This window comes from Rattus norvegicus, chromosome 15 (assembly GCF_036323735.1).
Source record: "Rattus norvegicus strain BN/NHsdMcwi chromosome 15, GRCr8, whole genome shotgun sequence".
Classification (NCBI taxonomy): Eukaryota; Metazoa; Chordata; class Mammalia; order Rodentia; family Muridae; genus Rattus; species Rattus norvegicus.
In genome coordinates this window covers 41,746,282-41,762,693 of record NC_086033.1, presented here as the reverse complement: position 1 = coordinate 41,762,693, position 16,412 = coordinate 41,746,282, and the positions used below count along the sequence as shown (strand labels likewise).

The 16,412-nt window shown below is 47.5% G+C and overlaps 1 long non-coding RNA gene across 1 annotated transcript in view; it reads right to left on the bottom strand.

Annotated features, from left to right (window-relative positions):
• Positions 1-684: 684 nt before the first annotated feature.
• Positions 685-16,412, bottom strand: part of LOC120097012 (uncharacterized) — a 37,327-nt gene continuing 21,599 nt past the window's right edge. The window contains exons 4-6 of the long non-coding RNA XR_005494032.2: positions 13,471-13,516; positions 2,889-3,712; positions 685-2,766 (exon numbers count right to left, since the gene is read on the bottom strand). This is a non-coding gene — a long non-coding RNA (uncharacterized LOC120097012). The remainder of the gene's footprint in view (positions 2,767-2,888; positions 3,713-13,470; positions 13,517-16,412) is intronic.

Genomic DNA, 16,412 nt, shown 5'->3' with positions numbered 1-16,412 from the left:
AGAATAGTGCCACCCAGATTCAGGATGGGTCTTTTCTGTTCAGTAAAACCTTTCTAGAAATACCCTCATAGACATAACCAGAGGTGTTTTCATGGTGACTTCAAATCTAGTCATGCTGACAATGAAGATTAATCATCACAGCCTTGAACTAAATATGTGTAGTTGAGTTTAGTTGGCCATCGTGGGCACAAACTGTGTGTTTTCAGGGGCCACAGAGGGAGTGACGCGGAGGCTCACCTGTGAGAGCCAGAGTCGAACAGCCCAGGAGGTGTGGTACCTACCAGGTAGTAAGTTATTCTGTACAGAAGACAGTTGTATGTGCACATATGTACACATGTGGAAACTGTAAACAAAGTGTTTTCTTCAATCACTTGCACCTTATATTTGAGATATGGTCTCTCACTGAGCTCATAGATTCTGTTTGACTGGTCACCAAGCCCCAGGATCCTCCTGCCTCTGCCTCCCAGGGTTATAGTTCTTTCTGACTGCAGATGCCACATGACCAGCTGCCTTAAACCCTTGCTGCCATAATTTCCCTACCATGAAGGAAAGTTTCACCAAACTAGGAACTAAAATAAAGTCTTCCTTTCTTGAGTTGCTCTTGCTATAGGTTCCAGGGTGTTATAGTAATGTTTTCTGTCTTAGGATTTTGCTGTTGTGAAGAGACACCATGACCAAAGCAACTCTTATAAATGAAAACATTTAATTGGGGCTGGCTTACAGTTTTGGAGGTTCAATACATTATCATCATGGATGGAAACACAGCATCATGCAGGCAGACAAAGAGCTGGAGGAATTCTATATCTTGATCTGAAGGCAACCAGGAGAAAACTCTTCTGCAGGCAGCTAGGAGACTATCTTTCACACTGTGTGGTGTTTGAGCACTTGAAAACCTCAAAGACCCCCCTCATGGAGACACACTTCCTCCAACAAAGCTACACCTACTCCAACAAGGCCATACCTCCTAACAGTGTCATTTCACATGGGCCAAGCATATTCAAACCACCACACTTTGCACTGTTATGATAAACAGTGTAACCAAAGGCAACTTGGAGGGGAATTGTGTATTTTAGCTTTTGCCCAAGCTGAGTGAATACACACACTGTCTCAGGCTGTTTTTGGGCATCCATGGTGCTGCTCCTTCCCAGTCACAGTCTTTTCCTGTGTCACCAACCCCGTGTCAGGCCCCTGGTTCTTTTCTTTATACTGGAAAAGTATAAAGCCACTATCCTACCCAATGGCCTCCTATTTCCTGTCCCAATCATCTCAGACTTTAGAAAATACTGGTGTGTGTGTGTGTGTGTGTGTGTGTGTGTGTGTGTGTGTGTTTGTGTGTGATGCGAATGTGTGAGGGTGAATGTGTATGTGCTACACCATGCATATGGCAGTCAGGGCACAACTTTCAGAAGTCTGTTATCTCCGTTCTATGTCCCAGGATCAAATACAGGTTGTTGGACTTATGCTATAAGTTGCTTTCTTGCTGGCCTACTGTGTGCATTTTTACCACCGATACTTGAACCCCACAGGCATTTGGGTGGTGACAATTCTTGGGTCAGATTTAGTCCAGACTATTTTCTTTTTAATTTATTTTCTTTTATGCATGAGTGTTCTGTCTGCATACGCATCTGCATGCCAGAAGAGAGTATTAGATTCCATTACAGATGGTTGTAAGCACCAGGTGGATGCTGGGAATTGAACTCAGGTCCTCTGGAAGAGCAGACAGTGCTCTTAACCACTGAGCCACTCTCCAGCCCCATAGTCCAGACTATTTTCAAGGCCTCCCCTATGACTCCTGGACTATAAACTGGTTCTTGGTCATAAAGAGAAATGGTCCTCCAAATGGCCTGACAGGAGGACAGAGCACTACACACAGATCAGCTACTAGGGACTGTGGAGATGACTCAGTCAACCAAGTGTTTATGATGTAAACATGTGGACCTGAGTTCCATCCCCAGGATCAACATAAAAGCCTGTAAGGTGGCCTGAGCCTTTAATTCTAGAGCTGGGGAGGCAGAGGCAGGACCGTCCTGGGAACTTCTGACCAGCCAGTGCACCAGAATCTGTAAGCTCAAGGTTCAGTGAGAGAACCTGTCTCAAACGTACGGTGAAGAGTGACTGTAGAAAACACTAGATCTCTAGTCTCAACATATACCCACATGTGTACCCAAGGACACACACAGACACACAGACACACTCTCAGCTCCCATCTCTACAAAGCAGCATAGCTGTGTGTGCAGTTTCTAAATTAGTGCAGCTCCATAGAATCCACCCTCCGGGGCAATCATGCAAATCCTAACCAGGAGGCTAGAGAATCAGGCAGTCCGCCCCATCGCTCCGTTAATGGCCCTACCCCACTTGTGCTGATGCTGCTGTGTGGGTGGATCGTTTATGACTGCCCTGGACATGATGCTAGCTGGCACACAGCACGTGAACAGGTGATGGGTTGTCTATGGCAGAAGACAAGACAGGAAACATGTTAAATAACTCAGAGTATCCTGGGAGCAACACTGCTTGGTTGGTCCTACTCAGTAAGGTCAGAAGCACGGAGTGGCTGGGGTGTATGTTGAAGAGCAAGGCGCCCATGGGTTTATTCCACAAAGATGCCATGTCAGTCCTACACAAATCGAGCCCCAGGTTCTGTGTTAACCAAATGAAACAGGAAGGGAGCAGAGGAACACAACCAGAGGGCAGGGACAAGCCTGATCCAGGGATCCCAGAGAAGACTTTGCTGAAGGGGCGGGCACCACTCATGTCTGCATGTTGGTTCTGGAAGCCACAAAAGCAAGAAGAAAAAAAAAATTACAGAATTGCTCCCACAGGACAGGGGGTGGTGGGGTGGGGGTTGGGAAGGGAGGGGTCTAGGGGAAAGGAAGGACAGAAATAATTACCTGAGTTGGCATCCTGCCCTGGTAAAAGAGTGAGTCCTGGTAGCCCAGGGGAGAAGGAGCCAGGACGCCTTTAATGCTGCAGGTGTTAGAGTAGAAAATTTTCCATGAAGAGGGGACTTGTTCCACACGATTAAAATAACCACTTGGGCGCACTTGGCAAGCACTTTCTGTTCACACTTTGAGGCTTGTCCTTCTGGAGACCTGAGGATAACGGGAATTCCTTTTCCTTTCACACACTATTGAGGAAAGGGGGAGAAACTGGTCTGGGGACAGGGGCAAGCTGGGGAGGCAGGGTTCTAAGACATGTTGCTGAAAGCCTTGAGCGAGGCTGAAGAGTGAAAAGCTTGCTGGGTAACAGCTAGGCTTGGGGACTAATGTCAGGAAAAATGGGGAATGAGGTGACACATGACCTTGCCCAGGATATCAGTTGGGAGCCTGGACCCCTAGTGACAGTGTCTCAGTAATGTCACATCCAGGCTTTGAGTGAGCGGACACTCTCCTTTGTAATGCAAAGATGGCTCTCTTTCCCCACTGTGGCTCGGGACCTGTATGAGGAGAAGCCAAGATGCACCCCCCCTACCCCCCTTGTTAGAGCAGGTTGTGGGTCTCGCTGCTTGCAACACACATGGCACTGGAAGATGGGATCATGCTGAATGCTGGGAACCGGCAGTCGCTAAAGCCTCCAGCTTCTCCATGAGGACAGTCAGTGTTGCTAAAGCCTCCAGATTCCCCAGTCACACCCTCACTATTTTTCTTTTGTTTCTTCAGACCTGAAGCACAGACTGGCCATAACCTGGTTCCTCTTCACAGCATCCATTCAGCATCTGGGGGTGAGAGTGACATTTTTATTATTGGACAGAAGCTAAAGTTAAACATTTTCTCTTCTCTTAATTTCCTAAAAAATGCCCTCTGGCAATGTTGGCAGGTTCCTCACTGTCAAAAAGGATGCTTAGAATTTACCCAGGCTGCTCAATGCCCTGGCTTTTCCTCCCCCTAGAAGCCCCAGACATTAGTAAGGACGTTAGGAGACATCAGAGGAGGTCTTCCTTGGGGGATCTCAGGCTTCATTGAATTCTCTCTTGTTGTTGTCATCATCATTGTCATCATCATCCTCTTCTTTGTCCTCCTCCGCCTTCCTCTTTTCCCTCTTCTTCTCCCTCTCCTTCCTCCTCCTCCTCTTCCTTCTTCTTTTCCCCCCTCTCTCCTGCCCTCACTTCTCCCTACAACCCCTGCGTTCACCTTTGCTTTCCCTTATCCAAGGTTCTACCCAGGCGTTACTACAGCACACCCCTCTGGGAACTTGCTAGGAAAGCAGATATGGAGGCTGCTCTTGGCTCTAAATAGAGCCCAGAGCCTGCATTTGTAATCTCTCCACGCAGGAATCAGACCAAGACAATGGCCTCTCTGGGCCATGCAGTTTAGAAACATGGACAGCTACCACAGTGGGAAGATCTGAAGAATATATTCCAGTGAGTGTCACCATGGCACACATGAAAGGGCTCAGAATACAACTGCTGGTGGCCAATTGGCTAGCTATGTCAACTGGATGGATGGGTGGCTGGGTGGCTGGATTAGAAGCACAGTTAAGTAGATAGATAGATAGATAGATAGATAGATAGATAGATAGATAGATAGATAGATAGATAAGTAGGTTGGAGGGGAAATGGATAGATAGGGTACAGACAGATAGGTAAAACAAAGCAAAATAAACGAACAAACAAATCAAAACAGGTATGATAGTATACACTTAATCCTGGCACTTGGGAAGCAGAGACAAGAGGGCCACAAGTTCAAAGCCAATGTGGACTCACAGTGAGTTATAAGTCACCTTGAACTGAAGAGAGGGAAGATGAGAGAGAAAGAGAGAGGGGGGGAGGGAGGGAAGAAGGGAGAGAGAGAGAGAGAGAGAGAGAGAGAGAGAGAGAGAGAGAGAGAGAGAGAGAAAGCCAAGCTCTGTTTCTTTCATGATTTTAGTCAAAATTCCTTCAAAGTGAGGTATATGGATGGAGCAGGTTTCCCCGAGACATGAGCCTGACCTTATGCTGTTGCTGTAGGCAAAGATAGGAACAGCTTCAGCATGATGGTGAGGTTTGATCCCGTTTCTGACTAGCTGCATGTGCTAAGGGGAGTCACTTAACCTCTCTAAGACTGTTTCCCGTCCTCAAGGAAACTGTTACCAGCATCTCCTCTCAGGAATTTGGTGACTCCAAGGCTCAATGGAGTAAAAGTGCCTGTGAGCCTACTGTGTGCCCTCTATTCCAGCCGCCCTCCTCTTTTACAGACCTACTCGCTGCTCCTCCCTGTGTAAAGTCAAACTCAAACTACGTTATTTCCCATTAGAGTCAAACATTGAAATATGACTCTCTGCTCAAGTCTCTAGACAGGAAACTCTAAGGTTCCTTAGGGTCCATCGTGGCCACAATCATCTCTGGTTGAGAATAAGGGACATGATTAAAAGCATGTTACAGAGCATGGGCCCTACCAGAAAAAGGAACACTTAGACAGGAGAATGGGAGCTGGTCGAGGCTAAACACAACCCCATAGACATCTCCTGGGACTTCCGAGGAACAGCTATTTTCCCTAACTCCGGACTGTCTTCCATGTGGAAGAGCCTTCCCTTCTGTCTGATTGGTTCCTTCAGCCTGGATGCTTCCCACTTCTTGCCTTGGACCTGTCGTCTGCTCCATGCCCACTTCCTTAGTCTGATGCTGCCAAAGGTAACAGTGTGCTCTCCACTGGGGGTCACTCCAGCTTTAAGCACTGCATTTAATGTGTCTCCTCTGGAGCTGGTGATACTAAACCAAGACACAGACAGTGCTTTTGAATAGTTGGTGCTCCCTGAGCTCTGAGTCATGACGCTAGGAGCATGAAGAGCCTAAAGGAGGAAGGGCCCCACATGGACCAGGGGCCTCACATGGGCTTAAGAGGCAAGAAGCCTCCTTAGATGAGAAAGAAGTAGTCCAGGTGCCTGGAAAGAACATTCAGAGGCCCTGGAGGGATGGAAAGAGGCCCGCTGATAAGCTGCAGCTCTGGTAGAACTGGTGCCGGAAGAGGAGGGGAAGGAGCGTCCTGTGGAAGAGTCCTGGGGAAGGAAAGTTGGCTTAATGACAGGTACTCTGCAATGAAGGGCCTTCAGATCAATGCCCAGGCTCTGTAAGCCATAACCTCCTTCTTCAGACCCCTCCTTCCAGGCAAGAGGCTATACCACGAATCGGCCACGGTTTCCCAGAAGACTAGGGCTGCCTCATTGATTGGCCTGTGAAAAGCCACTTGGCAGACTGGTTGCCGAGAAACGGCCCTGGAGGCCAGGGTTGGGATTAGTGAGTAGCCCTGTTTGCTCTCCTTGTTGGGAGGAAAGGGGACTTTGGTCTCAGCTTATCAAACTGCCCTGAGTTTGAAAGCCCAGGAATGCAGCCTTGGGCAAACGTGCAGGTTCACAGGACACCCATTAATCAAACAGCTCCCTTCCCTCCACCTCAATAACGTGACCCCCACTTCACACACACACACACACACACACACACACACACACACACACACACACACACACCACAATCCCCTTTCTTTCTTCCAGAGGTCCCAGAAAAGAGAAGCATAGACCACCAGGCTCTCTCTGGGCTCAACAGAGCAACCTTAGGAAAGCAGTTCACCGTGAAAGCTAAGCCCTTCTGGAGTTTATTTGGTGGGCCACAAGGCAGCCTAAAGACCAGATGAGGCTTCCAGAAGGTGAGCAGAGCCAATGGGTTTCTCTACCTGCTCTATATCCCAAGTAGCACACTGTCTCCTCAAAATAAAAAATAAAATATAATATAATAAAAAAGTTCTCCATAGTAACTTTTAGAAAATATTTCTTCAGGTAGGAACTCACGCCTTTCCCTGAAGTACTACTGACAACCAATGTCCTTAGGGGTGGAAGGGAAACTTTCTCCAGTGATGTGGCCGTTGTAAGGTCATGGTCCTGTCAGCCTTCTTGCTGAAACTCATTGGGTCACACACACAAAAGGATGTGGAATGAGAATGGGATGAATTGAGAAGAGGAAGATAAATGGGGATGGGAAGGGCCAAAAGAATGGGAGGAGCCAAGAGAAGGTAAAGGTGGGGCTGGAGAGGTGGCTTAAGTAACCTAGCTGCTCTTCCAGAGGACGCAGGTGCGGTTCCCAGCATCCACGTGGTGGCTCAGAACCCTCTGTAACTCCAGTTTCAGATGACCTGACACCATCTTTAACCTCTGTAGGCACTGCACACATGTCGTGCACAGACAAGTGCAGGCAAAACACCCATGCGTATAAAATAGAGCTCTTAGTTTGAAAACCGAGAAGGTAATTGCGGGGAGGAATATAATTGAAAGGCATCATGTATCTGCATGAAAGCGCCATGATGAATATAATGAGCCCATTATCAATTAATAATGTATGTCAGTAATATGCACATATTCAAGTCTCTTTGCAGCCCCATGGAACGAAAAAGTAGTATTTGTCTTCCTCTACCACTTGTGGAGCAAAACTGAGCCACCGTCAACACAGAAGCCAAAGCTCCAAGCGTCTCAGCTTTACAGAGGAGGGTAGGCGAGATACCCCTGAACTCCGGGGGAAGGCTGTAAATAACAGTAAATGTGCCTTGCTGATAGTGGGAGACACGGACCTCCATACTCCAGTGCTAGAGCCTAGGCGGGGAAGGTTCTGGCTTTCAAGAGGCCATGCAGTGTGAGCTGGCTGTGATTATGGCTACCACAGGGCTAATGTCAACTGTAAGAGGAGAGAGACCAGGAGGAAGATCGAATGTTAAACCTCCCTTTTCTAAAACACTGTGTTCCACCCTGTGCACAACACTCGAATGTTCCATGAAAAGGAAAGCCTCACTCAGCAGAGGCGCCGACTGACTGGGAGGGACTTCCAACTATTGGTGAGCTTCCAGATCAGAGCCAGGAGCTGTATGCTGAGGGAGACCTGGTCAAGTCTCAACACTACCCCTGCCTCCTGCCCGGTGGCCACAGGCTCAACTCTACCCCCTGCCTCCTGCCCGGTGGCCACAGGCTCAACTCTACCCCCTGCCTTCTTCTACACAAGTCACCATAGCAAGGCCTCCTGAACCCTGGCCCAGATGTTGGCTGGTCCTGACCCTCTCTCCACCTGTATGCCAATGGCCACTCTTGCCCAAGTCAAGGGGCCACACTGTTCCCCTTTGTACATCCTTTCCCCTCAGTCTGAAGTGCTCTAAGGATCTGACTCCCAGCTGAGTAACCTTCTCCATCAGATGTATCCCAGCACCCTACCTCTGGCCCACTAATGTCTTCCCATTGTCTCCCTTCACTTCCTCATCAACTATGTGTGTCCAGTCACACATTGGTCCCCAGCTCTCAGTCAGTCTCTCTCTGAGTATTTACTAAATGTAGGGTGACAGCTTTCAAAGATAAGGGTTGGAGAAACAGCTCATCAGTTAAGGGTGCTTGCTCCACCATCTTGAGAACTAGAGTTTAGATCTCCCAGCAATCATACAGCAAGATAAGTGTCCCCACAGATGTCTATAACTGCATCTCTGATGAGAGCTGAAACAAGGAAACCTCTAGGGCTTACAGACTTCCAGCCCAAGCAAGAAAGTGTGGGCCCTGGACTGAAAGAGAGACCCAGCCTCATAGGAATGACAGAGATAGAAGGCAACACCACACACACACACACACACACACACACACACACACATACACACACACACACACACACACACACACACACACACACAAAATACATATTTTTAAAGAATAAGCACTGTCATGTGGGAAAAGTTTTCAGTTCTGACCAGGGTGGCTCAATAGTCAGGGAAGCAACAGAGACAGGAACCAGGAGAGTGTCAAGTCCCCGTATCACCTTGCTCTCTGAACAGGATACCCAAGGGGGTATGCAGAGGGATCGTTTAATGATCTGTCCTCTGGATTTCTAGCTCCAAACTTTGAGAATTAGTTCACATACACAAACATAGCATGCGTGTTTTAGTCAGAACCGCTAGCCTTGGATCTCACATTAGCGAGCTGGGCTGAGCTACATTAAGCCCTGAGAAACCAATCACCATTTTATAAAGGCCTGCTTTGCTTTTCTTGAAAGACAAAATGGGGGAGTTTGGCCAGCAGCCAGCAGGTCTTCAGAGAGAGAGAGCTGGGCTCTTCTCTACCTTGACTCTGCAAGGTCAGCACTCTGCTCACCGCCTCCTCCTAGAGAGCTGAGCCCTGCTTCCCACCGAAGGACATAGGCCCAGAAGGCTAAGCGCTGAGCATGGGGATGGGGTCTTGGCATCAGAGCCTTCCCAGGTGCAGCGGGGAGGAGAGGTGACCTCAGCAGCCAGCACAGCTCCTTGGCCCCGGTGGGCCATCCTCCCTGACAACAAGGTCACTGTTATCTGCTCCGTGAGCATGCTCACAGGGCCTGGACACCCTCCAAATATGTGCAGGGAGTTTTAGCCTAGCCCAAAACCAAAAGGCCTCCTACGCCTAACATTTTCCAAATGCTATAGACTCTAATCAAGGACAAGAAAAATAAAGGGACTTTGGAGGTATTTCTATATCGACCACTGTGGCTGTGACCTCTGAGCGTGTACACATGCATGTCAATGTGTGTGCGACAGTGTCTAAGCGAGTCAGCGTGTGCATGTGTCATACATGTGTGCATCAATATGTCTGTGAACACGTGGCAATGTATGTGTGTATGCATGTGTCATGACATACATATGTTGGTCTGTGTGCCAATGGGTCAGTCTGTGTATGTGTGTATCTGTGTCCACGTGTTGGGAAGGACGTAGAAAGCCATCCACTTTGTGAGACTAAGTTCATAGTTGTGAGAATGAGGACATGTGCCTGTAATTGCTGTACTTGGGAGGAGGTTGAAGGAGGAGCTGACATTCAAGGACATTCAGTTACACAGCAAAGTCAAGGTCAGCCTGGAATACAGGAGACTCTATCAGTTTAATTAAACTACGAATTTTAAAGCCTGGCATAGTGGCACACACCTCTACTCCCAGCCCTCAGGGGACCGAGGCAGGAGGATCCAATAGCCTGCATCTAGAGCCAGTCAGGAGGTTTCAAGTCTCACTTGAAGACTTCTTTCCATTGGATCGCCATCTTAGCCAGAACTTGGGGTGGGTGTTTTTTGGTTTTGTTTTGTTCTTTCTTAGAGTATAATTACATCATCCCCCCCCCATTCCCTTTCCTCACTCCAAACCCTCCTTTCTCTTAAATTCATGGCCTCTTTTTTTTTTATTAATAGTTGTTACATGCATATTTGTATACACATGTATATTCCGAAATGTAGTCTGCTCAGTCTGTATAATGTTAGCTTGTCTGTGCATGCATGCCAGGCTGACCATTTGGTATTGGATAACCAATACGTTTTCTCTTCCCTGGAGAAGCTATTTCTTCCACTCCTTGCATTTCTTTTTTTTTTTTTGGGGGGGGGGTTCTTTTTTTCGGAGCTGGGGACCGAACCCAGGGCCTTGCGCTTCCTAGGTAAGCGCTCTACCACTGAGCTAAATCCCCAGCCCCACTCCTTGCATTTCTTAGTTGGCTGTAGTTCTTGTATAGGGTCGAGGCCGTGTGTTCTTTCCTTGTCCACTTTGGCCTCTCTGCTGCTGTCCTTGTTCAGTTACTGTTTGGATAGTCATGTTGGTGAGACTTTATGGGTATGAATTTTGACATTACTAGGAGATTCAGTCTCGGCAAACTCCCTGATCTCCTGTCTCTTACAAACTTCCCACCCTCTTTTATCCAGTGTTCCCTGAACCTTAGGTGTGGGAGTTGTTTTGTATCCTTGGGACTGGACTCCATTGTGGCTTTCTTTTTTTATTTTATTATTTTTATTTACTTTTTTTTTTTTTTTTTTTTTTTTAGTATTTTGAGACAGGGTTTCTCTGGCTGCCCTGGAATTCACTCTGTAGGTCGGGTTGGCTTTGAACTCAGAGATCTGCCTGCCTTTGCTGGGTGTGTGTTACTACACCCTGCTCTTGGATGTGGTTTTCTAAGTATAGCTGCACACACTTGTCATCCTAGCACTGAGGAGGATGAGGCAGAAGGAGGGTGAGTTTAAGGGTCTACAGTGAAACCCTAAGTCAACTAATAAAAACACCAAAACAATACAAGAAGGTGTCCAACCCTTAAATGTATTGTAACTTAGAAAGACCTCAGTTGGGTAAGAGAGAAAAATGGGCGATAAAAAACATAGCATGTGGGATCCACTACTATTGGGGTGCCATGTTTTTGCTATCAGAGAGAGGCCTTTTGAAGGGTTGAGCTTGAAGGAAGGGGCCAGGACACAGAGGTGCTCAGATGCTGGAGAGGGAGACAGGCTAAGAAACAGCAGGTGCTCAAGCTGGGAGAACCACTATGCTCCAAGTCAATCTGTGGGATTTTCTGGAAGGAAGGACACAGGCTTAGTGGATCCCCATGACTCTCAAGGAGCACATGAGAGGCTTGGCTTCCAGGACAAACATGTGGCTTCCAGGACAGACAAATGTGTGACTGGCTCAATAGTGTTAGTGTGTCAACTGCTTAGCTCCCATATTTTAACTTCAGATTATTTCTCCCTCCCTTCCCTTTCCTCACTCCAAACCCTCCTTTCTCTCAAATTCATGGCCTCTTTTTTTTATTAATAGTTGTTACATGAATATTTGTATACACATGCGTATTCCCAAATGTAGTCTGCTTGGTCTGTATAATGTTAGCTTGTCTGTGCATGCATGCAGGGCTGACCATTGCTTTAGTCTTTCTGCCCCTCTCCTTCTAATGGGACAAAGTGCCCAGGCCAGAAGACTGACCCAAGAGCACCTTTCTTTTCCTCCTTCTAAGCCAAATGGCATTAGCAAATGACACCTGTGACCTCATGCCTGTTCTTCAGTTTATGGTGCTATTTGGGGGCTTTGACTTCTTGGATCTTTAGAACTGAATGCTAGAAATCTCTATACTGTCCTTAAAATTCTTCCCAACAGCATCTGGCCGCCACACTCTGCCACTCTGCCACTATGTTGGCCCATAGCTCTTTTCTATCTGTGACTCAGTGGCACCAGTGATTCTCAGAATGACAGTTGCTATTTATCTTCTAGCAACATCCGTGCTTTCCATACCACCCCCGCCCCAGAGCTCAGGCGTACATACTTGAGCACCCAAGCAGCACACTTAACGTAAACCTACCCAACCCCAGTGAGGAAGCTATAATAAAGGCTCTTCAGACACCAAACATTAAACACTTCTAAGAATGATTCCAAACCACCCTTGTCTCTTCCTCACATTTTGTCCCCTCCCTTTAATAATGGACACAAGCATCTGTCTAGTGATGTGTGTCTGTATCTATTCATGCTCTTTATGTCCTCCTTCACCCCCCCATAGGCCCTCCAAGCTCTGCTCTTTCAGATCTACCCACTCCTACTGCCCAGCCCCCAGCTTCATCAGTTCTGAACTAGCCTCCTACATCCCCTCGGTCCAGTACACCAACACGATCCCCTTAATACGCAGATGTGTCCTGCCTGGGTCTTCTCCTGCCTGGTCTGTCCATCTCCCCTTCTTTGGCTGGTATAATGCCCATCCATTCTTCAAGACTATCTCAGGAGACATGTCCTGGAAACTCTGACTACAGATTAAATGAAGGGGCCCCTGCTGTCCTGTACCCCAGTGCTCCACATCCTCCATTAAAAAGCCCTTCTCTGTGTGTGCTGGTGGCATCTGATTGTAGCTACCACTTGAGTTCAAGAGTTGGGTCTTATCCAATTTGGAGACCTTGTCTCCTATTTACATGCCTGGCACAAGTGGGAACTCACTACCTTTTTGTCAAATGGAACCAAACTAAACTGTAGGGTTCTTCAGAAGAGAACTGGTCTAGGAGAAGGAAGGACAAAGGACAGTCTGATGTTAAAGCCACAGTGTGGGCAACACAATTCTACCACGTGCACCTTCCTTTCCCTGAGGAAGGCTTCTGCAACTAGGAGGAATGCCCAGTTCAACAGGCTAAAAGGAAGAACAGACAGGGGACACAGCAGTAAGCTGAAAGGGACCACGAGGGAAAGCAGCCAGAGGAACCCAGACAGCGAGGCCTGGAAATTGCCTAAGACCATTGATTCCAGTCTTGAGCAAATCCATGTTGCCAGGTGGCACACACGACCACAGACTGAAGCCTGGAGTTGAGACGTTTGTAGAAACTGGAACGCAGAGTGATGGGGGTTCTGTGAAGTGATCGGTCATTTGACTACAGTGATGCAATGCTGTGGGGAGACAGTTTCCAGAACTACCTTTGGAGGCAGGAGTGGTGTGTGGTGACTTCTGCACTTCTCTTATAGTACTTTAGGGTAAAATGCATAGTGGTTTGGAGGATATATGCCATTATGAGAACCTGCAAGCTAGGGGCACAGAAGCGACAGCAGTTCTCTTCTGAGAGAGATGGCAACCGTTGAGTTCGTGCTGACAGAAATGTGGAGATTCACATTGAGGTGCCTATGGCTTGTGTTCAAGTCCTTCATGACTTTGTCAAATAATTGGTTATTTCTGACTTAGTGCAGGTTGCATGCCAAGTCATGAAAGTTTGAACAGCAAAAAGCGACCCCCGGTAACACTTACCATCCCTCTAAATACTTCAAGTTCAGGGTCATCTTCTTTGAATCTCCTGGAAGAAAACAAACAAACCTTTAGCCTTTGTCACCTGACCTAGCTATATGTTCTGGGAGTCATCCAATGGAAATATCATCTTATTTTTCTATTGTGTTGATACAGCAGCATGACCCAGGCAACTCCTAGAAGGATTTTGTTTTGTCTTATTGTTCTAGGATGCCGAATCCATCACAGCAGGGGAGCAAGGCCCGCAAGCAGCCAGTGTGGCAGCCGGAGCAGGAAGATGAGGACTCACATCCTGAACCACAAGCTGGAAACAGAGAGAAGCATATCTCCTCCAGCAAGCCCACACCTCTTCAACCACCCAACCATCACCACCAAGTGTTCAAACATCTGAGCCTATGGGGGCAACATTCTTATAACCACTGTAACTACCCACTACCTTGATACTGGCAATGAGGTTTTGTGGATAGTCTAAAACTGCATTTTTTTTCCAACATGAAGACCGGTTCCCTGGGACACTAGCTAGGATTAACGAATTGGTCCCTAGATAGCTACACCACCAGGATAGCTCACACAAATGAGACAAGCCCCTGGGGAAAGGACTGCACACGTGACAGAAACCAGTATGAGTGATCACTGGTTCTAACATTCTTACTTCATAGAACAGAAGTGTGAGCCCGGAGGTTTGGCCACTCACTCAGGTTTAACTATGGGGTGGACTCAGAACTGTGTTCCATCTACGATCCTAGGTACGTTCAGTATCCTGATGGCTCACAAAACCATCCAACTTACACACTTAAACAGAGTTGCCCAAGGCGCCTGGCCCTGCTCTGCCTTTATGAGACTCTGGGTGCCTGTCTCATTGGCTAGGTGGGATAGTAATCAAGTTCACAGTTGTGAAAGGAAGGCTTCTAGGGAATCCCTGCACTTACAGCTCCACAACTTAGTCCGGAGCATCAGCAGCATCTCATTACTATGAGGGCTTCCAATACAGTAATGCTACAGGGGAGACAGAACTCAAGGCCACAAGGCATAGCGGCATTCAATGACAATCATTCTCAGTCAGACCTCTCCAAGGGAAGCTCAGGCCCTGTGCACCTGTCTCCTCCTCAGACTTGAGTGTGTCAACAGTTGTCCTGGTTTGGTGTTGGCGGAATTACACCTTTGTTTTCTCATCATCTCCACTCCGTTGCAGTTTGGACAGTTTCCATTATGACTTCTTCAAGTTCCCTCCTTTTTTTGCTGCAGCGTCTAAGCTGTGATTTATCCTGCCCGGTCTTTTATGGGACAAATGATCTGTTAGCTCGTTCCTCCATCTCTATGTGTGCTTTGGGGTCTGTTTAAATCTTCCCTGTATTTATCTGGAGCTCCTGCTTTTTCTTTACCTTCCTTGCATGTGGAAAGCACAGCGGCAGATGCAATGACTTGTCTGTGGATCCTAACAGCTGTGTCGACAATCTCTGAACTTGTTTCTGCTCATCACGGGTTCTATTTTCCTGCTTCTTTGGTTGTATGCTGATTGTCTTGTTTCGTTTATCCTATGAAGGCCAGAAGAAGGCATAGGATGCCCTGGAACTGGAGTTACATATGATCGTGAGCCGCTTTGTGGGTGCTGGGAACCAAACACAGGTTCTCCACAAGAGCAGAAAGTACTCTTAACCAATGAGCCATCTCTTCAGCCCCTTTTAAGTAATGCTTATGGATTTATTTTTTTCTATGTTTGTTTATTTTCTCTATGTGTGCATGTATGTGACTGCACTTCCCCCTCATCGTGTGTGTGTGTGTGTGTGTGTGTGTGTGTGTGTGTGTGTGTGTCTATGTGTGTGTATGTGCATGTGGAGGCCAGTGGCTGACATCTGGTATCTTTCTCAATCACCTTTCTACTTTGTTTATTTGTATTTAATTCTTTTATGTGTATGCATGTATGCCTATGTGCCTGTACAATTCAGAAGAGGGCACTGGATCCCTGAAACTGGAGCTACAGATGGTTGTGAGCCACCATCTGCTGCTGGGAACTGAACCAGTGCTCTTAACCGCTGAGCCATCTCTCCAGCCCTGAACCAGTGCTCTTAACTGCTGAGCCATCTCTCCAGCCCTGAACCAGTGCTCTTAACTGCTGAGCCATCTCTCCAGTCCTTCCACCTTATTTTTGAGATAAGGTCTGCCACTGAACTTGAGGCTCAGTGAGCACTGGACTAGATGGCCAGCAAGCTCCTGTTTCCACCTCCCCGGCATTAGGCACTCAACACCATACCTGATGTCACATAGGAGTTGAGGATGTGAAGTTGGATCCTAAAGAGCCATCTTCCCGCACCCTCTTTTTGATTATAGGGTGTTTGTTTGTTTTGTTTCCTTTGTTTGTTTGTGAGACAGGGCTTCCTTTATTCCTTGGGTTGGTTTTAAACTCATCCCATCTCAACCTCTCAAGTACTCCAATTAGAGGTGTGCCCCATCCCAGCTTTGTACTCTGATTGTTAATTGGCTGTGTGAATTTTGCCTTTTGGGATTCTGTGTCTTTTCTCGTTCTTGAACTTTTACTCTGGGGACCAGATGGGTGACAGAAAAGCACTCTATTCCTTTTAAGTTTTAAATGAGACCCACTGGGACCAGAGAAGCCTCAAGTGCAGGGCAAATTGAACTAATTCCCACTACCAAAGCCAGGGCTTCTGAGGTGCCCGTGCATCAAGGAACTACTCTTGATCTGTGAGGCCTCTGACTACGCCCATTCTTTCAAAGGGTTCCTTCCCTGAGAACCAGGCAGCACCTTGCACAAATGTGTCCCTCTGATCTCTGTTAGATATGAGCGGAGAACCTGACAGGTCTGTAGAGCTCTCTGTGTAGCTATACTCACCTATCCTCTGCTTTGAGCTCTGGCTACCTTGACCCTGTGAAATCCCCAAGCTGCCTCCTCCATGCACCTCTCCACCAGGCTCCCCATGGGCTGCCCT